Raw genomic sequence first — 23,380 nt, 5'->3', positions numbered from 1 at the left:
GAGAACATCTACAATGAACAAATGTTTAAGGGAAAAAAAAAACCAGTACAAACATCAAATTTAAAAAGATTTCTTGGGGTTTATATATAATCTTTTTCAATCTACTATCAAGAGCAGGTATGGCATTGCGATCGCGCTCGTCAATCCAAGAGTTGGGAAGTGCCAGAGTTAAGAACTCAATATTGTTTCCTCACATGTTAAATGCATTTTTCTTTAAACAATGAATGTTCACTGTAGAGGAACCAATTTTCCTCACACGTTCACTCTACAGGAATCAATTTTCCTTCATCTTGAATTCTACATAGAGCTATCTTTCATTTTAAGAAAGCATTACTGTTGGCCATATGTTGAGGTCCAAGAAAGTTCGAGGCATTGTTGGTGAGAACCATTTTATGCCAAAAAGCAGACAATTTTGGATAGCGTTCCATCTGCTCGTCCACATAAATTAGGCCAAACTTGGTGGCTAATCCTAGGAGGTACTCAAATCCATCGATCAACGACCATGCAAACACACCTCGCACATCTCCTCCATCCCTTCACAATACAAAGAGAATCATGTGAAAAAGCACAGTGTACCCAATGTCAAATATGAGGAAAAAGAGCTGAGAATATATGCGTGTGTAGTAGTAGTAGTAGTAGTAGTAGTACCTGATTGCTTCACTCAGTGTTGCATAATAAGAATAGAAGAATTGGACACGTTCTGTATCATTTAGACTTTCTTCAACAAACGGCGATGATGAAACACCCCAACCTGTCAGAGCCACCACCACAAATGATTAATTGAGCCAAGACACTTCAATTCCTCCACAAACATATATAAACAGCAGATTTAGTACAGGATTATTAGACTGAGAGTGCGAGTATTCATCAATACCTAGTTCCGTGATGTACATCGGGGGGTTCTGATAGTGCTCTTTCATATACGCAACAATCCTATTTACCTCACCAATCTTCACACCATCCTTGTAAGCTGCAAAAGACACATTGCGTGTTTCATTGAAACAAATCACAACAAACAGGTCCTAGCTTGGGTTGGTAATAGCAAACATGTCCATGGTTCAAACCCAAGCATCTATATTTAATATTTAATTTCTGTTTTAATAAAAAACAAAAAAAAAACTAGTACACCATTGACTTATTTCTACCAAGCAAGTTAGACTTGCCTCTATACTCTTGCCATACTACCCATAGATTTGCTAGTCATATAATGGCACTTAAGTGTAGGAAAAAGTACTTGGACAACATACATCACAAGTATTAGCAGATAGATTAGTGCAAACCATACCACATATGTTCCATATAATAGCACAGTAGGAAATATGACTCGGACCACATATTTCATAAGTGCTGTCACAAAAATCAATGGAGATGCTAATGAGGTGATAACCCAAGTGGTTAAGCTGTTTGCCTAGTACCACGGACCCCCAAGGTGCTTTCTCGGCAGTATCACCTACGGGTAGGTAGAATGTGCCTATGGGTTGGTGGCTTACAAGCAGTGAAAAAACGGTAACTATGAGAAGATCTTGGGCCTAGGGCTAGTGGGGGAGGGGGGGGGGGGAAATCAGTACAGACAATTATGACATATGTGGTCTATTATGACACCTCTGAAGTACATTATTGAACACATAATCTACAGATTGGGAGCCTAATGTGTAAACCACTATGGCAACACTCTACAAACAAAAAGAGAGAGGGGGGATGGGGTACCACCTGTGGTATTGATCCTCATATCCTCAAAGTACCCATCATCAGTCCCATGGTCCTTGATGGTGCTATCGAAAGCATATAGGGCTGTGACAGCATTGATGCCCACAAAATCCAAAGAATGCTGTAGGTCTGCAGCCTCCTCCCACATATGCAAGGAATTATGCTACACATGCAGGCACAAGGATAATAAGGATAATTATGTGTGATTTTAATGTTGCAGAGTGGTAGGTGTAACAGGTAATCGATTGAGATTGGGCTCCAGAGTCAGATATTTCTACCATCCGAAGAAGAAATCCGTGGCACGTTTAGCAGCGGCAATGTCGTTAATGTCGGTGTCGTTGAGAGGCTCGTACCATTTGAACCAAAGTGCTATGCCAATGGAGCCGCCTTGATCTTCCTGCATGGCGATTTGGTTACAAATTTTCGTGATAATAGGCTACCGATACCTCGTATTGATTGATGGCCAGTACCTGGTATTGCTGTTTGTAGAGCTTGGCGACGGCCGAGTGGGCGAGCAGCATGTGGTGGGCGGCAAGGTAGGGCTCTGTGGAGGAGTTGCCGCCCGTGCAGTTGACCAGCCCAAGGTCGTTTGCGGAGCTGCAGCGCCCCGGCGGCCTCTGTGTGGCAGCATATGCCAAGTCTGCATAGTCGTTGGGCTCGTCCATCGTTATCCAATACTTTACTCTGTCGCCGAACTCCGCAAAGCACACGTTTGCGTACACAACAAAATCATCTCTGCCATCATGCCATGCGTCAAATCAACCATTGATAGCTCACAGCAGATGATCACTCAGGCCTGCAATCCTACTACCCATATACAATTTTGACTGTCGATTTTACAATTGCTTACACGAAACGGGGACTCAGCAATCCACTGTACTCATCTTCCAGCGCTTGTGGATGATCCTCGGACCAGAGAGTTACGTGAGGTTCTATGCCTATCGAGGCCCAAGTTGGAACACATTAAAGTGAGAGAGAGAAAAGAAAACACTAGCTAGGGTGCACGGAAAACTGAATCTCAGCTGTTTTTTCTTGCCAATAAAAATACTCTCTGCAGTTCTTTAAGTACACAATCATCCATCCCCTCGCCCTCCCTCATTTCCTTTCTTAAGTACGCATGCTGATCTATGGTAAGTAAGCAGACCACCATGACCATGCTCCACATACCCTTGTCGAGCAGAAGGTCAATAAGACCGTTGTAATGTGCAATTGCCACTGAGTTGGGAGCCGTCAATGCGCTCGTGCCATCTGCGGGTAAAGGTCAAAGTTCAGTCGCATCTAATATTAGCTAGCAATTACATCAAAGGCATGGTAACACCTCAATAAGCGACATCACTATAAGGGCTTCCTAGGAGCTGCACACGCACTAGGGAAAATTCTTGTCCAAGCGATAGAAAAGCGGTAAGCGTCCATCCCCATCTGCTCCACTAGCTCAATGTCTTCCTGTGGAGCTTACAGACACTGATTCATACAATATTCCGCATGAAAACGATAAGAAAGGGCACATACAGAGAGAGTCCTAGCGCGGAGACGGTTTTGTGATTTGTACCTTGTAACGGTTGTACTGATCCGCGACATTGCAGGGCTGCGTTGCATCCAAGGTAACGTCTGCCATTAATCGAATCGGTGGGCGATAATTATTCATTAGAAGGTGGCTAACACTGGCTATCGTTAAATGTATTGATTAGAAAGATAGCCGGCTAACAAAACCCAAATGTATCGACTGTACATTTGGGCGCTAAAAACATTGTAATTTGGAAGCTGTGGCGCTAGAAAATCAATACCATTCCTTCGCGCGTATACATCCCAAATGCTGTCCGCCTTCCCAGACACGTTGCATTCACCTTCGTGCTGCACCACAATTAATGTCACAACAACAACAGCTACTTGCATGATCACAGAAAGAGACTTAGATGCAACGTCTGGCTCGCTGCTAGCTTGCTAGGGTTAATGGAAGCTGCATGATTAAGCATGATCGAAGAAAGAGAGATGCAAAGCAATGCAGTAAGGTGCCGGCTAGCTGCTGCTAGGGTCAATGTACCTTAACAGCCATGGTGAGAGTTCCGAAGATGAAATCTGGAGGAAAGAAACCTCTGTCAATGTAGGTGTTGTCTGGGAAAGAGACCCGTAGCGCAGCGTCGCCATCTAGGCGCTTTGGAAGAGGGTCAGGGGACGCTGCCCGGACGGACAGCAAGCAGCAAGCTGCCAGAGCCCCAACAACGGCGACCAACGCTTCTAATCGATGAGCTGCGGCCATCGCAATCGGCTACAGGAGCTCTGCAATGCTCTACATCTACATCTACAGTTGCAACACCCCGCAGAGCTTCGAAGTTCAAATGGGTAGTTTACGTTTGGACTTCTGACTGAACACACGAATCTTTCCCATTCGTGGACACGTTCTCAGCGTGTCAATCAAACTCGCGAACCGCGTGACTTCTGAACGTTTGAATCATTCCCAAATTGTACATGCTATATCAGAAACCTTGGAAAGGTTAAAGTACTATCTACTAATATGACCTTACACAACTCCTTTCCACAATGGGATGACGAGAAAACTACCTTCCTACTTTCATTGGAATTTGGAATATAGTCAAATATTTTTTTGCTCCTTCCTTGACAATGTGGGAGACTTAGGGTCTCTCAAGTCAAGACCATTGAGCCACCACCAACGTGTGTGCGAATTCAAACTTGAATTCCACTTAGCCATAGCTTCCTGCCACCACCGTATGTATGGTCCTCGGTTTTGGGGAAGGCCCATCAAGCTTGGGCCCAACATAATCCTCCCTCAAAGGATCTTGGATAACACACTCCTAGTTATATTCCAACTTTATGGCTCGTGGTGGGCATAAGGTTTTTTTATATTTTTGATATTGATGGAGTATACTATTTATGGATTATTTTTGCCTTTTAGAAGGTTAGAATTATTCCGCAAAAGTTGAATGCCATATATTTAATCTATTTAATTGCATATTTTTGTCTTCTTTTGACTTGAATTTGAGATGATGCTCTTGAAAATTATTACAATGTACAATTCACTTTTTGTAAGAAAAGTCAATGTTTCATATTTTAATGTAGTTTGGACTTGCACAAGCACCTATACCTAGGGAGGTGGGAACTATACCTTGGGAGGTGAAGTCCTTTATAATGGAGGTGGAGTCCTTTATAATGTATACATCTAGACTAGATATTGAGTAAGGCCATTTATGTAGTTTTGGTTTGCAATAGGACATCCATTTGCAAAGGGAATTTGCAACTTGTTTTCTTATTTTAAAGAGAATTTTTAAAAATCTAGACTAACCCTCTGTTAAAGCTAAATCAAACATATATTTTATCGAAACTTGTTTAGTCAAAGCAAGCCTATTGCATCTTTTCTTGAACCTTGTACAGCGAGCCCATGCTTAAAATTTAATTATATAAGCCAATTTTGGGCGTCAAACACATTTTTCTACTTGAATTTGAAGCCCTTTATGGATGTCATGTTGAAGGCCTATGACCCTCTCAATCATTACTTGATCATTCAACCCTAGCTTGGATGCCTAGGTCTTGTAAATTGCAACATATTTTAAATCAAAATCTTTAAAGGATAATAATTGAAAACTCTCCAAGTACCATTACACATTACGTTTGAACATGCACATGGTGATGGTGGCTCCTTCATAGCTAAACAAGATTCTTATTCCCAATTTCCATGTTGAGGGAAAATTCCAACCAGTTTCAAGATAAAGGTACTTCATGATTAAAAGACAAACACAACCTCAACACAACTTTGGGAACTCAACTCCTACTTTTGGGATGTGTTCAGCTCAAAATAGGTTGTGGAAACTTGAAAGTAGCCCTTAAATCTATAACTCCAAGTATATCAATCACCTCATTTAATGGGAATAGATCACAAACCTGGTCGAGACATGATAGGCTCAAAACACAAGATTGGGTGTTAGATGCTTTCCATAACACTTGGACACACTTTCAAAAAAAAAGTTTTGAGCTCCATTTAAACTTTAGAATTTACAAGTGAACCATGTAACCACTTGTCATACATCCACTCCTCATTAACCTTGGAACTTTTTCCAAAACTAGTACATTTACAAATGTAGTATAGGGTTTTAGATCCAACCTTGGAATGATTAAAATCACATACATGTACTTTGATTTTTTGTGGTGATGTTTTACACTAGTTGAGATGAAACTATACTTAAACCTACCAGAAATAGATACACTCTAGTATGGTTTGAACCAAGTTATTATGTATGAAATATACTACAATATGCCAGTATGTTTGACATCAAAAAAGGTTGGCCTAGGGCGTCTTTTCTATAAGAAGCATTTAAAATGACTGAGCATAAATTTTGGGGTCGAAGGAGGGGCACAAAAATTGGGCGGGGGACAGGGGGAGTTGGGAGCGAACTTGACACATGGATTTTGGGAGGATCAAAGCAAAAAATAAACTCCATGATTGGGAGATAAGCTTAATTAAGCTTAGATTAAGATAGTTTTCAAAATTAAGAAAAACTAATCGAGGCAAAACTCATAATCATTCTCATTAGTCTAGTTTATAAACGAGAATGGGACTACATCACTTTATAGCTCTCAAGTGAGTATCTAGTTCCCATTAGGGAAAATTCGGGCTCCAAATGGGCTCTTTAAGGGCTTTCTCTCTCCTCCCGGAATCCCAAAAAAGTGTAAAAATAGTATTATTATATTGGGTTTCTCTCTCTTCTTTTTGAATCTAACTTCACCTTTTTCTATATTTTCTAAAGAGATTCAATGCTTATTTTATTCTAATGTTCTCAAATTCTATGTAACTTCAACCACTGTGAGTGGAAATTCATAATTGTGAAAAGCTAGTACTCTATAAAGTAAGAAAACAAGTACGAGGATATTTCTGACATGTGTAACTATGCAACTATATTTCTGACATAAGTACAAAATGGAATTAGAAGATGTTGATTGGAAATAGAGGCATTTTTTAAAAGAAGTTGAATATATCTTCGGAAGCAAACTTAGTTTTATGTAAAGTTCTTTTTTTCAATGCAATTAAACACGCTTAAGTTTTATTCTAGTGCATTTTCATGAAGTTATGGTGGTTTTCATTGGGTGAGTTTTCCTAATTCAATAGCCACTCTTCTCCATTTGAATTTCCCTCCATTCAAATCTTCAATCTCTCAAGGAAGCCTCTAATATCTCACTCGAATCTCCTCTTTCCTCACATACTATTTATGCATGGACAACAAGAAGAGAGATTTGGCTTTTTGGTGCCTTCAAGTGGAACCAAAAAGTCATATTTTTCTTCATTGATTTTCTATATACTCGATTATTTTACTACCAAGAAGTGTTATTGCATCAAGAAGGGCATTAAGAAGTTTTTCTACAGTGCTCAATGGAGGTATGGCATTAATTTTTATGTTATTTGAAATGCAAGTGTTTGAAATTACTGATAATGTTTTGTTGCACCATATATTTTTTCAAAGAAAGAAGTTAGTTGCAATTTCAATATTGTTTTATGGGCTGCAGAACATCAAAGATAATTCTAAGAAGCAATGTATACATGTGGACCTAGATGATGAGTATGCTCCTCTCTATAAGAGAATAGAGGCTTTTGAGGTCAACACTTATGTAATGCAACAAGCCAAGGAATTAGGGAGAAAGCATGTTGATATATGGGTGGAAGGATCAGTTTACCCACCTGATCCCTTGACCCAACAACCACCTAAATTTTCATGCCTAACTTCTTTAATTAAATATGTTTGTGAGGGTAATGCTAGCTTGCTTGGTTACACAACAAGGCTTGCTAGTCAAGTGCAAAGCATTTGGATATCGTACAAAGGATGCTAATGATGAAGGAAGATCAGATCAAGCAGTTAAATGCTCAGATCAAGCAGTTAAATGCTCGACTGTCTAACAAAGAGAATGAATACAATGAGTTGGTAGAAGTTGTTCATGCTTAGCATTTACAGAACCATGAATTGGATCAAAAAGCAAAGGATCTAGAGGCCAAGAACAATAAATTAGAAGGGGTGTTAGATAAGACAGTCAAACATGGGTCCACCTCTAATTTAGATACACGTGAACGAGTAAGAGAACAAAGACCACTTACTACATTGTCAAAAAATAGTGGAAACTACAAACATCGTATACATGCCGAGACTGATAAGATGAAGAACCTTAAACAAGATAGTGGAGAACTCTCAAAAGTCTTCTCAAGATAGATGGTGAAGTCTACACTATCTCATTCAAATTTCAGAACAATTAGTGATGATCTCATGCATGCACGATTGCAAGATGTGAAGAATGCATTTGCTGCAAACTGAAGCTCAAGGTATTTGTGACAAAATTGGTTTAAGTAGAGAATCCTATGCAATGATCTACAGATAAATGGATGCAAGTTTTAAGTCTGTGCTGCAAAACAAAAGGGTAACTTCGCTGCCATACCCTTATAGTTTCAAAAAGGCAAGGCAACATTGAACTCATTGGTGAGCCGAAACACATAGTTCACTCACATGTGTTCAAGCATTCTGCTAAAGAAGCACTACAACACGTCAGGGGCACAACAGCATTTTCTACTAGCGTTTCAATAGTGCTTTTTTGGTTGGGATGTCGGGGATTCCGTTCACTACTCAACATCACTCCTAGCTGTGAAATTTTGCTGCTATACTACGATTTCACTACATGAAATTCTAGAGAGTTATTGGATGCTGTATTTTGAAAATGATATAATAGTTTCACAATACTCAAGATTGTCCTCTATGACATTGGTATCATGTCTACTGGCTTGACTTTCTTGCTCAAAAGTTGCCATCACACCACAATCAAATGTGTTTCTTTTAGAATCCACACGCTCCGTGCGAAAGTGCCTTCCCTCTGACCATATTGCATTATATAGTTTGTACTGATTTTAAACAAAAGCATGACATTTAGTATATATAGTGTATTAAACAAGGTATATACATGAGATAGAGATGAAGAATGTACTTACTTGAGGGTCACATCCTCTTGTATACTCATGCTCTTCTGTTGTGATTATCTCTCCAAGCGATGCCGTCAATATTGCCATACGAAGCCATTCTATATTAATCACATTTGGTAGAGGTTCCAAGCTAGGCAGGAATTACAAGCATCTATTTGCTCTTGTGAAAGCTCTTCTCTCATCCTTTCATCTATTGATTGTATCCTTTTATCTCCCAATGCACTTTTCCATGATGGGACTATTTAGAATGCATAATGTATTCACCTTGTGGTGTAATGCTTCATCCAGTCTTCATTGCCTTCCTTTTCTCTGAGGCACATTAGTGATTAGTCGGTCATCCTCCTCATTGCTCCATAATCATGGCATGGAAGGATATATGCGAGATAGATGTTTTGAGATATACACAAAAGACTCTTACATCAACCATCCCTCTGCCATGCTTACTTTTGGCCTTTCTCTTTGTCTCACATAGTCCTTTAAGTTTTTCATGAAACTTTCAAGGAAAAACATCCATCGAACATGAACAAAGCCACACAACGCCACTTCATCAACCAAATGCACCACAAGATGCAATTGGCTAGTTCGAGTTCTTCTAGGAAATTTGTCCTCGATTATATACACTGCCTCAATAGCATTGAGACGCACCATCTTAATGGATGTAGGATCCATCTCCTTTAAGGATATGTACCTACATACATAGCAATTATATGTACTATTTATCAATACATAACTTGTGAGCGCATGAGAATTCCAAATAAGCAATATAGCTTAGTGAATTTAAGAGAAGATTCATACCTCACCAAGCTTCCCATTTTGTAAATAGCCTCTCTCACCTTCTTATCTCCACAACCAACTATAGCAATTGGAAAAATGAACTATGCATAGAAAAAAATGAAAGTTAGTATATGAGCTTACAAATTATGTACCACAAAGAGAAAATGAAAAGTCGAATATTTATATACTTGTAATATCTTTTTGTGCTAATCATGTGTCTTGAGACCATATAATTGTTCCTCTCCTTTATTTTTGGTCTTTGTGAAGGCACCCTTCAATGAATGCATTACTCCCGTTAGTGTACGAAAAGAGGCGATCACACTTTTGACCTTATTGTGCTCCCTCTTGGTTAATACCCATGGTGCCTTTGGTAGGACTATTTTGCCACTCTCAATTTCAATTGGCCATGCACTTTGAAGGCGTCCAATGTTTTGTAAGTCATCACTTGCACCCTTTGTATCTCTTTCACCAATTAAATGGTCCCAAATATTTATTTCCACATTCTTGAAGATATGCATGGGATCTAAGAGATGGTTGATCTTCATGTCACACCAATATGGAAGTCGAAAGAAGATTGAGTGTCTAGACATCCCATGTGGTGGTGGATTGGGAGTGCTCCTCCATGCCTCAAACCAATCTCTACCTCTCATCACAAGTGGTGAGACATCATGTCGCACATACTTGGGATGTGAAGGAGGGAGAAATCGATGATGTTTATCATACACCACCTTCTTAAATATAGAAGGTCTTTCCGAAACAAGTGATGGTTCATAAATCAGACATGCATGATGTATGGAGGTTGCCAAACCTATTTTAATTGAGATGATTGAGATAGAGATATAAACTTAAAGTTTAAAGGCTAAACTCTTATGCATATAAGGTTCAAGTAGGTACCTGAGCACTCTGAGAACCCGGGGATAGTCATGCATCCTCCAAAGCAAAACTCCTTTCACCTTCGCCTCATGCCTATTTATTGGCCTTGAAACGTCATGTGCTTTGATACCTCGCCATAGTGTCTCAAGCTCCTCAATCAAAGGCTCGAGGTACACATCCATGTTTGCCACGTTATACTTGCCTGGTACAAGGAGAGCAAGCATGATATGACCTTTCTTGATTGCCACCCATGGAGGGAGGCTCATCTTTAAACTCTGGCCATGGTGGATGCTCCACATGTTGCTATGCTGGTGAATCAGATACAATCTTCATGATGCCATCGGTCGAGTGATGATGAGTACCATGCCACGTCACGAGTTTTGCAATCCCCTTACATTTAAACATGTATTGGATGCGAGGAATGATAGGGAAGTGTCTCAAAACCTTTCAGGGAACTTTATCACCTTGCAAATCATCCCTATAGCGACTCTCCCCACATTGTAGACATCTTGTTGTATCTTTATTAACCCCTCTAAATAGCATGCAATCATTGGGACATACATGTATTTTTATGTAATCCATACCTAGCATAGAAAGCATTTTACGACACCCATCTTGTGAGTTCGGTAATAGATTTTTAGGGGGAAGAATCTTCTTGAGAAGCCTACAACATAGGGTAAGAAATCATATGTCAAAATATTAGCAAGGAGAGTATATAGAACATGAAATATTTTCAATAGAATGAGGCAGTCTTATCGAAGAAGACTTGTGACACTTGTATCACTCCATCCATAAGTTGTTTGCAAGTTCAATAGCTCCAAATTTTCTTGTAGTGTGGAGTATGGACGTCCCTCATACAAAGGTGTGCTTAGCTCTCTATGCAAGGTTTCCTCCTCTTCTGACATTGGAGCTTGCTCACTATCATCTATGACCTCCCTTCCAAGGAAGTCATTCACCACGTCGTCCATGATGAGATTCTCTTTCTCCTCATGTGGCAATGGTGGAGGCTCCTCATTCATTGGTTGGGGAAGATGAGCCTCAGCCATGATTTCCATATGAGGCCTTGCCACCTTCCGCACTTTACCCGATGTCACCGAATGGTGTGGCATGTTACCTAGAACTCTCATGTGGTTCTCCTCTATGTCATCATCTGCACTGCCTCATGAAGACCATATTTTCAGACATGCTCAATTGTTATACGACGTTGTTGTATATACTGGCCCTTGCATCGTTCACACACACATCGAATTTTTTCTCTCAACCATGCCTCGGATCCAACTTCTGGCCCTTGATGATCACTGTCAGACATCTTTAACTTGGCCAAAACTGATTTAGGGTTCATACAAAACACACAACAACATCCAGTACTGCAAACAAAAATTACGACCTGCGAAATTGTCACTCCCGCTGCCGACGGGTGTCAATACCTACATACTTCCCTATTGCTGCACATGCACAGCTACACCTACAGCCCGAGTTTTCCTCCCACCTCAACTCATCCCTCGAGGGTGTTGAATCAATCAAGTCTCCCTCTTTAAGGTAAATACTTCTTGCTTTCTTTCCTATTTCATGGTTTCATGTCTTCTTCCATGGAAAGCTTGGAAATACTTATATGTGAGCTTCTTCCCTTACCCTCTCTCCTTTTCTCCCTTCCCTTCTCTTTCCTCTCCCTTTTCCTAACCCCATCTTAATGCATAGAGCTCTAATAGAGAGCTTTGATGGAGATCTCTCCATCAAAGCTTTCTATAATTTAAGCATTCTATGCATTATGCATAGGTTTAGGCTTAACATAAACTAGTTTTTCCATTCACTTATGCATTAAGAGTAGGGTTTAGGGCATTCACCTCTTTTTTCTCTTGTTCTTCTTTCTTACTAATGTGTTAATGAGGACTAACATTTTTATTTATTATGTTTCTTTTTTTTAGGATTATTCAAGTGAGCAAGGTTTTGGACATAGCCTCTCATATACGGTAAGCCCTCTTTCTTCATTTGCACTTCTTGTCTTTGTGTTTTTGCACCCTTGGGTGCCGGGGATTAAGGCTAGGGCTAGTAGGCTATGCATAGCCCTCTTATGCATATCCCTCTTTATGCATAGGGATTATACATAGGGCTATGCATAAGGGCTAGGCTATGCATATCCCTCTTTATGCATAGCCCTCTTATATGCAATAGGGCTTATGCGTAGGCCTTATGCATAGCCCTTATGCAATAGAGCTTATGCATAGCTCTCTTATGCAATAGGGCTTATATATAGGCCTTATGCATAGGGCTTATGCATAGGCCTTATGCAATAGGGCTTATGCAATAGGGTTTATGCATAGGGTTTATGTATAGCCTTATGCATAGGGCTTATGGAGAGGGCTTATGCATAGGCTATGCATAGCCCTCTTATGAAATAGGCCTCTTATGCAATAGCCCTCTTTATGCATATCCCGCTTTCAATAGGCCCTCTTTGTTTACGCTTCTTCTCTTTGTGTTTTTGCACCCTTGGGTGTCGGAGATCAGGTTTGGGTCAAGAGCCGTATGCATAGGCCGTATGCCGTATGCATTGGGCACATGCATGCGCCCTATGCATACGGCATACGGCCTATGCATAGGTCGTATGCCATATGCATAGGGCTTATGCATGCAACCTATGCATATGGCTTCTACATAGGCCATATGGATACGTCGTATGCATAGTCCTTATGCATAGGCCATATGTATAGGTCTTATGCATACGGCTTATGCATAGGTCGTATGCATAGGCTGTATGCAATACAGCATACGACCTATGCATACGGCTTATGGATACAGCCTATGGATACACTGTATGCATAGGCCTTATGCATAGTCCTTATGCATTGGCTGTATGCCGTATGCATATCGCCTATGCATACGCAGAGGAGACATGGACATTGTGGCAAAACACCAAAAATGGGAGGAAGAATATTAGAAAGAAGAAGGGAGTTTAAAGCCACTCTTATTATAATTACAGGACATGGATACCATAGCAGGTGGGTGGTAGTCCATGAGATTGAAAAATGCCTTCTCTATTGCGTGAAATCAAAATATACTAAGGTTGATGAATATGTCAACCAAGGTGAGCGGGAAGATTATAAAACAAAAGAATACATCTCCAACCTTAGTATCCTCTCTACCTAGATGATGGAGTTCAAGTTTCATATGCAAGATTCTTTTAACTGCTTATTCAAGTGCCATATGAGCACTATAACAAAGCTTAATGTGAAATTAATGTTTGCATAAAAGGATCAAGTCACTAAGGAGGCTGGGCAAAGGCAAACAGAAATAACAAAAGCCAATTGTGCCCTCACCACACAAGTCCATACACTACTTGAGTAGCTAGAGTCCCAAAGCAAGAGGTACTCATGGAAAAAACATGCCAGACACAACTACAGGTCCAAGTAAAGAGCCTTAGAGAGAAGCATAAGACTAATGTGGCTGAGTTACAAGGAATGCACACTCAACTATTGGATGTATAGATAAAGATAGCCAATGTCAAAGGTGATTACAAGGCCTTTGAGAAGCGTTTGGAAGAAAACCACTCTATAGAGCTCATAAATAAAAAGAGTAACAATGTTAGAAATACACGAACAAGTCATCTTCCACTTGAATGAATAGATTTTGGAGGCCCATTCAGTGAGACAATGGGACTGTAAGCCAAAGTGGTGGTGCCCACCAAGGAAAAAGATGCCCTAGTGCTCAATCTGTAGATCCAAGAAGCTCACCAACAAAGGAAGATAGAGGTAGCCAATGCCTTATATTTTTTGTTTACTTTCTGAATTTCAGAGGGCACTGGTTTGCTTGTTTAATTAATGTGGTGAAATGCCGGACAATTTTTATGAATAGCCTTCTAAATGCACGGACGATCTAAATTATAAGACATTATACTTTATATCGTTTCCTTCTTCCTTCCCAATTGTTGATTGTAAGTCATTCTTACTTTATATCGTTGACTGTAGGGCATGTAAGAGGGTGGTTGAATTGATTGAAACTCTATGTCCTGAATTGAAAAAGGATATAGAGTGGAAATTTTTCAACCAACCCGTTCCTATGCAAAAGGATTTGCACTCTTCTAGCTGGCACGTAGTCGCAAATGTCTGGAGGTTCCTCCTTTCCAAGTTCAGTAATTTTGACAACTGTGTAAGTTTCTTGTATCGCTGTAATATAATTTCTCTATGTTCATTTCATGAGAGATCCTGTAAAGATTCTATATTTTTATTGAGCTCAGCTCATTTTTGTATAAACATTCTATATTTTTATTGAGCCCTACTTATTTTTGTATTTTATGAGTACTGTGCTTTGCCATAATAAAATAGATTGTTGAGAATTTTTATTCTCATAACTTATCTTTGGTTAAAACTAAATTTTAAAGATGTTTGCTTCAAAATCATTATGAGTACTTTGTAGACACATGTCCATGTAGACATTTTTCATCACGTTAGTCATTGCTAAGATACAACAGTTTAGTACAAGTCTTACAATGACTTCTATTGGGCCTAAGTCCCTCGATACAAGACCTTTCTAATTCTACAGGATAGATTTTTCCTCAGTCTCCTTCTTTGGGTTGTTCAGCTGAAGAATTCTTTGATGCACACCTCTTTAGCTTCATCTATCACTTTGTCTACATCTTCAAGGTCCTTTTGGAAGCTTTCAGATATCTGGATAGGTTGATCATCTGTATCCCCAGTAGAGGAATAGGATTCATCATCAGAAGAAACAATTGAAATAGCTGGCCTAGCAACCTTGCTAGGAACAATCCTCTCGTTAGAAGAATTTGCATCCATGGGTGGCTTTTGTATAGAGCTTATAAGTTGTAAGATATTATGTTCTCAATTCCCTTAGGACTAGTCTTTATATACTGTTTTGGATGGACTCCAAAACCATTGACATAAAGAAACCTTGTGCTGTAAATCTGTGTGCCACTAATCCATTTTGGAATAGGAACCCTAGTACCTACACTGATCTGACCATTATTGTGCACATACAAAACAGCTTTAGAGTAAATTTGTTGAGCTATATTATAACTTTAATATAAAAATCTAAATTCATAGCTGTTATAAGACAAAAATTCATTGCTCAAAACACTTTTTGAGGGCAAGGACTTTACAAAATTAACATACTTGAAGTAGCTTCAAAATTCGCAAAATTCAAAATCCCCATTTACTGAGCGATATACCATCAACATCCTGATTGGGATCTACCAAGGTCTTTGTCTCTAGTCATTTTTGAATCATTTCTATTGTTCACCTTGAATTGTGCTCTGCTAATATCCTCACCTCCCACGATATTGAGGTGCTCTCTAATATTTAGGAGGCTCCAATGTCTACTTGCACACCTACAACTTCCACTGCACCACTGGGCAACCGAACACATATGCAAGAGGCAAAACAACTTGTTCATCTGCTTGCATTGGGACCCAACAACTATTATTTTTCATCCACCACTCATAATAGAAGCGTATGTGTAGTGTGACACGAGCTTTGAGATACCAAAATGAGACACTAGATTCTACTATATTGCACTTGAATGTATCATCCTTATGTATCCCTTCTACAATCCTCCACTGGTCTCCAAGCAAGGCTACCATGTCATCACCTAATACCTTCTTGCAGACAAACATGGTAGGTGTTTATGAGAAACAAAATTGATTGAACATCTTGGCAAAAAGATGTATTGGGCATACCCAACTAAGACCCACAGATCGAGAGGGCTTTGTAAACTTCAAAGACCCTTGTATATCATAAAGCATCTTTGATTTAATGACCATTATAGTCCAAGCATCTAGAATTGGCCATTCTATAGAAGATAGGGGTGGAGATGTGATTATGTGTAGCTTATCAAACCCACCATCCTGCTTTGGCACCAGATAGGATTGCTGGGTAAAAGAAGACCTTTCCTTAAGAAGTTCTGCACTTGTTTTACAAGAAAACATTGCCTCACCAATGTCTGCATGCAGTGCTTGAAATGTTCTGGTAAGGCTTTCCAATGGCTGCTCCTCTACCATGTTTGAAGGAAAAATATCTACAAACAAGAAATAAGTTCACTTAGATTGAAACATCTCTGTCAAAAAAACTAACATGCCCCTTTCTACCCACAATACTTACAATTGTATGGAAATCGAGTTTGTTGGTGTGCGAAGATGGATATCTCATGCTGTGTAAACATGTTGTACCGTGGCCCACTAGTTTTCCATTGCTTACCTTCTTGAAGCCTTGTCAAACGACCTTTCCAGTGGTGCTCCAGTACATTTTGCCGTTGAACTCGGTGAGACCCGATTGCAGCAGGCTGTTAGATAAACCCAAGCCCTCTTACGATATGCCTCTCCCACCCAAGCACCATCATCGTCCTTCTTGTTGTGCAGGGATATCTCCTCAATTTCATCTTTTGGTCTTCTTGGTGCAGCCATATCTTCTTGGAAGCTAGAGTAGAAAGGTTAGGGTTAGAGTAAAAAGGAAAGAGATCAAAAGATTATGTGCAAACTAGGGTTTTACGGGAGCCTTGAAGATGAAAGAGATGGAGCTCCGAGAAGGGAGGGAGATTAAGATGGAGGAGAAAGTTTAGGGTTTCGGGCTTTGATGGTTTCATTAGGGTTGGAAAAATGAGATAGAGATGGAAGAGAAAGGGAGGAAGAGTTTAATTTGGACATTCAAGAGGGAAAGCGGACTTGAAAATGAAGTTTTTGATTACAATGAAATTTGAGATGGGTTTTTGGGGGAAAAGTGAGTTTTGGGGGGATCTCAAACATTTCAAAATTTTAAGGATTTTTTGAGTCACGAAAAATGGTGGGACCATACCTACCCTAAACCCCCTACTTTTTTAAAGGGACAAGTGTAATTATTAGTACTGAAAGCCTAGTCCCCCTCAGGCTACAGCCTACTAGTCTCCCTCCATATATTCAAAGGAGACCAAATGTGCACAATCCTTTATTCCTATTGGTCCGTTGCTAATTACTTTCATTAGTAAAAGGCCCAAAATATGTCCAAATGCCCCCTAATGGTTTGGCTCCCTTTTTGATCCAGTTTGATCCAAGAGAGAGGAGAGATAAAAATATCATATTTTTTTGAATTAAAAAACCCAAGCAATGATGATGAAGAAAGCGCCTAGCTCAAGTGGGATTCCCACCTTACTGAGGTGTCAAAAATGCATCATTTCACCTAAATATCTCATTTTTTTACTATTATACCTTAGTTTTTAACTAATAAACCTTGTACTCAGTCAACTCTTCATCTTATGTGAGCCTTTACTCATTTTTGGGCTATTTTCTTTTATTCATTGTATTTATCTCATCCCAACACTTGGATTAATCCTATTGGCCCTTTGGAACCTTATTTGGACTATAATCCAATTTGTTTTGAAAATGTGGACCCTTTGGTTAAGGTCTCTTATACACATCTCGGGGGGTCCACCACTAAGAAATCATATGTATCACGTGCGTTCAAGGGGTAATAAAAAACCCCCTCTACCTACATGCTATCAACTAATAAAATTACCCCTCTTTCTTAAGGAACCTACGGGTTTTTTTCAAAAGTGTAATAAAAAACCCCCTCTTGTAGATGTAATCCTGTAGGTTTTGTCAATTAAAAAAACCCTTCTGATGAACTCACGTGCTACACTTACATTTTTTTAGGTGCACCCCCCGGGATACACATATTCAATGAATTCCTAATGCACATTGGAAAGTTTTTTTTGAACTTCTGTTTTAGGAAAATTCATCTTAGACATTAGGAGGATTTCTGCATCCAATAATATCTCAATTTTGAATTATCTCTCTCTAGACATTTTCTCTCTCAAGACCAAAACAGGGTAAAACAAGATCTTTTTCCATTTCTGAGGGGGGCATGATTACAAGAGACTGAAGGGGCGGTTCTTACACCTATACATCGCAAAAGCTGGGGGGAGAAAACTTACATCCTACCCCACTTAAAAAATGCGAGATGTCCTTATCTCGTAGCAGGAGGATAAAATCTTATTTCTCTTTCTTCTTCTATCACTTCCAGCGTTAGTGCCTTGGAAGTGGACGGTTGGTTTGGGAACTTCTCTATTTGATTTCCCCAATTCTTAGACTGAGGTCTTGCATTACTTTGGATTGAAACTAAGGGTTGGCTAGAGGGTCTACCTCTGGGGTTTCCCTGATTTTGACGGAAAGGAACCTGATTACCCTGGAAGGAAGGAGCTAGAGTCTGGAATCTTGGTCCCTGACTTCCCTGCCCCAAAAACCTTGATCCAAAAGGATTTGGGAAATCCATACTGCGATGTCCGTATCGTTGACAGTTATAGAATTTAACTTCTTTGTTCAAGGATGGAACTTTGAAGTTGAATTCTAGGGGATTGTGTTCCGGGAAAAAGACCTTTCTTCCATTATGGAACTTCCCATATCCTGAGTTTGACCTTGCTGTCTCTTAGGCAGTGGAAAGTTGGAATCACCTTTCGGAGCTAGAAATCTTTTGAAAGATGATGGTGCTGGCTTCGCAGGATCTTGACAACAAAGGCCTTGGCAAAATCCTTCGCCATCGGTATGGCTTCAGCTATAGAAATTGGCTTGGCATTCTTCACCAGGATATTCAAGGGTTCGTTCATTCCCCGAATGAACCTAGCCATTAGTTGTTCTTCATCCAGTGGTGGTGAGTATTTGAGGAGGAGAGCGAACGCATGGTGATATTCTTCAATAGTTAGCTCCCCTTGGGTTAACTCTAAGAATTCATTCATCTTGGTTTCCAAAAAGCCAGGAGGACATAATCTCTTCCTTAGGTAAATCTTGAGATCATTCCTCTGAGATGGTTTGTCTCGTAGTGGTTTCTCCATGCCACTCTGGCTGCTTCTACTATCTTTGGCCTTGCAAGAGCTATTTTACTCTTCTTGCTATATTCAGTGACATCAAAGTATTCTTCCATTTTTTCGATCCACTTCTGCATAGCCTCACCCAAGTTTTTTCCTTCACCCTTGAAAGGTCCAGGTGGCTGAGCTTTATAAAGAGCTTTATGAACATCTGGGTTGAGATCTTCCTCATCGAGTTGGGGGTTAACATTCCTACCATGACGACCTCGATCCATGATCCTATTAATACGAAAATTCTTGTTAAGTCTCTTTTTCCAAATTAACCAAGACGCTCAGGTGAAAAGACCTCTTTATTTATAATTCGAATCCAGCTGATTCTAGTGTTTATTAAAGTTTGGTCAGCCCCCACAGAATCCGGAGATAAAGATCCCTTCTACAAGAAGAACATACAGAACTCATTATCACAAAATAATTCATTCATATTTTTAACACAATAATGGTCCATTAGACCGAAAATTCCATCTGAACATTCCCCCACGGAAATTTCAGTTATGTAGGTTCTCAACTTGGTATTCCTTAATTCGGTCCATTGGGTCAAAAGTCAAACAGTAACAATCTATCAGCACGATCCACTAATCTCATAGTGGTCTGCTGAAAGTCTTAATCGTCTTCCAGTTACTAACATCATCACTGGCATTCTCTCCATTCATCCTCATTGTGGATTTATTCAACTTATCTTCTTCCAACCAAACTTTAGAAATCATCATCTTTCAATCAGAATCCAAATCAATTCATCAGTTGTTAACTAGAATTCTAAAATCATATCAACCAGTATTCGAATTCATCATCTGGATAGCATTTTTGCTTATAACTTCAAGGTCTTAGATTTACTTGTATATATTGCCAGTAAAGAGCTGCAGTATATACCTATGGTATATACGGGTAATCACGATCCTTGGAACTATAAGGTAAATACCATCATATCTAGGTCTCAAGAAAGTCAGGGATTCCACACAATTGCAGTACTTCCATCTGAAGACCCCATTTCCCAATTTATGAATCTTTATTTTGAATATCAATTTGTATGAATTTCATCACACAATTACAATCTTTTACTAATAACTCATAAATTTTTGACATTTCTTGCTTCTTAGTTGATCAACTTTAGCCAATTTGCTCTGATACTGGTTGAAAGATCCCTGCCCCCTCTGCGCAACGAATTTTGGGGTGCTAGCAACGGAAGGCGCACTTCTGGCGCAAGGCAGAGTCTCCCACTCGGGGCGTCGTCCACAAATATCTGGATAAGATATTAATCTCTTGGTTCTTCCAAAATGGAACCCGAAAAAACTTCCCTCGCCCAAAAGGCATAGGCGATTCCTCCAGGAAAAAATATTCTAACGTAGTCAAGAGTCTTAAATTACCCTTTTTCATTCCAACCGAACCCGCAGGTCACATGGCTGGGTCAAGGGAGGAACTTGCACTTGGATCATAGAGGCCAATGTTTTTTTTCCTGTCAAGAGGCATAGCCGTTGATTCTTTTCCATAGAATAAGGATTATCCGTGATTCACTTCAACTATCATAACTTAACAGAATTGAGTCTTATAGGGATCCATCAGTCCAGCCTAACCCCATCCAATCCCATGGGTTAGCCAACCGCCCAACCATTGTATTGATAGGATCCATTTAGAAATGTGGTTATGTTTGACCCTGGGAAAAGAGTTTCTAGGCCCCCTAGCCAGCGCTTCAGGCAAAAATCAAGATAGTCACACCACTTACACACCCAATATGAAATTGCCTTTTTCACAGATTCGGCTATCTTTGAAACAATCTTTTAATGAAACCATAGTATCACTGATCATAATCCTCCAAAATATCTAGCTTGAAGTCCAATTTCCAATCATTCCTTCATCGGTGTACCTATGGCATCATTGTCAACCAGAACGCTCACCACCTACTTACTCAGGGGCATTTTCAATAGTTCCTAGCTCATAGTACCCGGGAATATAATCATATAAAAATCTAGATGGGCTCTCTATTGAAGATCGACTAGATCAATCAACAAGATCTATATAAAAGGGCCATGAACTCATCCGTTGGAGACCACTAAGGTCAATCAACCAGATCCATGCTTGTGATTAGAAAATAACTCCAACTCATTTTTCTTCCCCAACACACGCATGGGTATCTTGGATGACCCAGAGCCCGAGCACCGTATGGTCAGCACCCACCTAGCGCTTCACTTATAGGCCATTTCCTTGGTCCCTCATCCACCGTACTGGAAGCTCACCATTTTAATTGAACCGAGGTTGGTCAAGACCTCGGTCGACCTTGCCACGCGAGACATCCTTCATTGACTCTCTGTCAGCTGGTTGCAACCTTATCACTTAGGTCCTCATGACCTTAGTCTACAAGATAGTCAAAATGCTTCCCAGCATTCTTGACATAAAATAGTCTTTTAAAAATAGGTTTCATATACAATTACAGTTTCCAACAACTCTCATCTGTCCACATCATTCCACGTCATTTCTCATTATTCCACATTCTTCTACATTAATTCACATCATACATTCCACATCCATTCAATTACAGTTTCCAAAAACTCCCATCTGTTCCACATCGTTCCACGTCATTTCTCATTATTCCACATTCTTCTACATTAATTCACATCATACATTCCACATCCATTCATATCCATTCCCATCATCCTACATCCATTCTCATCCATTTATATCCACTCTCATCATATCACATCCATTCATCTCACATTACATCTATTCACATCCGTTCACATCCATTCACCTCACATCACATCCGTTCACATCCATTCACCTCACATCACATCCGTTCACATCCATTCGGATCCATCCACATCTATTCACATCCATTCACCTGACATCACATCTATTCACATCCATTCGGATCCATCCACATCTCATCACATCCATCCACATCACATCACATCACATCCATTCACATCCATACACACCACATCTTATCACATCCATTTGCATCTATCCAGACCCACATCACATCACATCACATCACATCCATTTACATCTATTCAGATCCACATCACATCACATCACATTCATTTACATCTATTCAGATCCACATCACATCACATTCATTTACATCTATTCAAATCCACATCACATCCATCCACATCACATCACATCCATCCACATCACATCACATCACATCCATTTGCATCTATCCAGATCCACATCACATCACATCCATTTACATCTATTCAGATCCACATCATAGCACATCACATCACATCCATCCAATCTCATCACATCCATTCACATCCATGCACATCTCTTCACATCCATCCACATCACATCACATCCATTTACATCCATCCAAATCCACATCACATTACATCCATTTACATCCATCCAGATCCACATCACATCACATCACATCGCATCCATCCACATCTCATCACATCCATTCACATCCATTTAGTATGGTTACTCTGCTTTTGATACAGATAGAACTTTTCTAAGTTTGTGCCAATTGCTTGGCTTAATTAAAGGCAACTTTTTCTCGATCCCATTAAATCTAAGTATCTGAGTGTTGTTGAAGGTTTAAAAAGGAAAAATGAACCTTATTTGAATTTTATAGTAAAAACTCAGAAAGAGCATTTACGTATTGTGTTTTCATTCCTTAAGCTTCATTAATGAAGACTAAATCTAAATTTTCGTTTACTTATTAGATCCTTGATCCTCTCAGGGATTCCAAATTTCCTTTTCTGATTAAGAATTATCCAAGTTTTCTCGATGGATATTTTCACATTCTCTCTCAAAATAAGATATATTCAATATTCTTCTTTTTGAATAAAAGATTCATGGGATTTACAAAATCAATTCTACCCATTTTTCTTAAGAACATGATAATACTCAGAATTCTACTTTTTGATAAATACTCATATTTTGAATTATGCCAAAAACTCCTCTTTTAACATTTAATTATTTGGATCTCGAATATCATGGGAATTCCTCTTTTTACATCTAAATTCTTATGCATAAAATTTTTTTAATAAAAAATTCTTCTTTTCTCTTAATTAAATATTTATGCATAAATACTAAAAAAATATTTTCCATGAATATGATAAAAATTATTCTTTTTGCATAAAATATCTAAACCTAGAATATGATAGGAATTCCTCTTTTCGCTTTATTCAAAATATGCATAAATTTAAGATTTATCTTTTTTCTAGAAAATTTTACCATAGCTTCACTCAGTTACTGATAATATTCAATTTTCTATTTGAATTG

General features: G+C 39.3%; 1 pseudogene across 1 annotated transcript; it reads right to left on the bottom strand.

Moving 5' to 3' along the window:
* Positions 1 to 288: 288 nt before the first annotated feature.
* On the bottom strand, positions 289 to 4,005 carry LOC147613304 (beta-glucosidase 25-like; annotated as a pseudogene). The gene is made up of 12 exons (XR_015263311.1): positions 3,749 to 4,005; positions 3,492 to 3,558; positions 3,257 to 3,315; positions 3,075 to 3,150; positions 2,875 to 2,955; positions 2,558 to 2,645; positions 2,178 to 2,442; positions 1,943 to 2,104; positions 1,711 to 1,846; positions 875 to 970; positions 649 to 751; positions 289 to 534 (listed from the first exon to the last, which is right to left on the bottom strand). The product of XR_015263311.1 is annotated as a beta-glucosidase 25-like (transcript).
* Between the last annotated feature and the right edge of the window lie 19,375 nt (positions 4,006 to 23,380).

This window comes from Cibotium barometz, chromosome 44, assembly GCF_041138505.1.
Source record: "Cibotium barometz isolate CiBa-2024 chromosome 44, ASM4113850v1, whole genome shotgun sequence".
Taxonomy (NCBI): domain Eukaryota; kingdom Viridiplantae; phylum Streptophyta; class Polypodiopsida; order Cyatheales; family Cibotiaceae; genus Cibotium; species Cibotium barometz.
Note: the sequence above shows the minus strand (reverse complement) of the source record. Positions and strands in the feature narration are given on the sequence as shown.